The sequence below is a fragment of the Limulus polyphemus genome, unplaced genomic scaffold (genome assembly GCF_000517525.1).
Source record: "Limulus polyphemus unplaced genomic scaffold, Limulus_polyphemus-2.1.2 Scaffold19888, whole genome shotgun sequence".
NCBI classification, from domain to species: domain Eukaryota; kingdom Metazoa; phylum Arthropoda; class Merostomata; order Xiphosura; family Limulidae; genus Limulus; species Limulus polyphemus.
Window position 1 is genome coordinate 1 of NW_013685498.1, and position 1,463 is coordinate 1,463.

A 1,463-nucleotide genomic window follows, 5' to 3' on the forward strand; every position below is an offset into this window, starting at 1 on the left:
GTACAATACTGTATTTGTACAATTTTAATAGCCTGCTTAATCAGGTTTTCCATAGATGGTGTTGAGTTCCTGTTATTGACGTGTGTAGTTTTAAATTTGCAATGGAGAAAACAAAGTCCTAAATAACATATTTTTAACAAGACCACTAATCAATGTCTTCAACTCACATTGAAAGATGCTTATGAAGGTTTCAGATAGTTTATTGGTTAACAGAGCATCTGGAAGTTCCCTGAAGTACTGTTTCAACATATCTGCCACATCATAGGCTTGCTGGTTTTCATAGCAGATACTTCCTGGATTACTCTCATTTAGGCTTCTAAGTCTTTGAATTCTAGATCGAACTCCGGATTTTCTGAAAAGGCCAGTGGCGTTCAATGCCGTCTTCCGTAAGTAGCGAATAGCGACCTGAATAGAAGGAGGAAGGGGCTGGCCTGTCCTTTGAAGAATAAGTACCAGCGGTACCCCAAACACAACCTTGTCTGTAACAAAACATATCAACATTATACTCAAGTTGAACTATATACTTTTAATACTAAATATTTTTATGATTAAAACCGATTATCTTTCATGTATATGCTTGTAACATATTAAATTTCATAAATTCTCAGTGCATATTCTGATTACCTTACTGATTTAGAGAGAGCATTTCTGTAAGGGTGAAAAATAAGATATATATTTATAAAGGTTGATTATTTGTATAACTTAAAACTGAATTAACAATCACTGTTTGAAAAATAGTCAATTTAAGTCTGTAATGGTGAAATGTTGGCTTAAATACAAACAGTTATGTTTCTGAAGTAATAGGTTGTGTTTTATTGATTATGTTTAATAACAGTTATGTTTCTGGAGTAATAGATTGTGTTTTATTGATTATGTTTAATAACAGTTATGTTTCTGGAGTAATAGGTTCTGTTATATTGATTATGTTGGCTCAAATAATAACAGTTATGTTACTGGAGTAATAGGTTGTGTTTTTTCGGGACAAACAAGACACTTGTTAACTGATTTTGGTTTATACAATGAACAAAATTAATTAAATTTCCAGCTTGCACTTCAATCTTTAACTCTAACAAGTCATTGTATCTTTTTCTTTTGCTTCATACATCCATGTGATGATGATGAAACAGTAGGTTTTTATTAGCTGGTACATGCAACTTCCATGAGCATAAGACTAGCATAAGTTCTAGTTGTGTGTTATTTCATCACAATACCTTTATAGTCTGGACTGCACATTTTACGAATGAATTTTGGCACACTCCAGTTCCATCCAGTTCGGCTCGTGGGGTTGTACTTCTCCATTAGTGACGTCAGCTTAAGAAGCGCTAATTTCCTGAGTTTTATCAACTGAGATGCAGACAAGCTGTTAGTATGAATGCCTTGTGATGCCACTGTTTGAACACTAGTTGAGCTCTGACGACAAACCGAAGGAAACAAGTGCCACCTGATTTGTGATGCTGAACTAC

The 1,463-nt window shown here is 34.2% G+C and overlaps 1 pseudogene; it reads right to left on the bottom strand.

The window, feature by feature from the left end:
- Positions 1-167: 167 nt before the first annotated feature.
- LOC111084379 lies at positions 168-1,457 on the bottom strand (annotated as a pseudogene).
- Between the last annotated feature and the right edge of the window lie 6 nt (positions 1,458-1,463).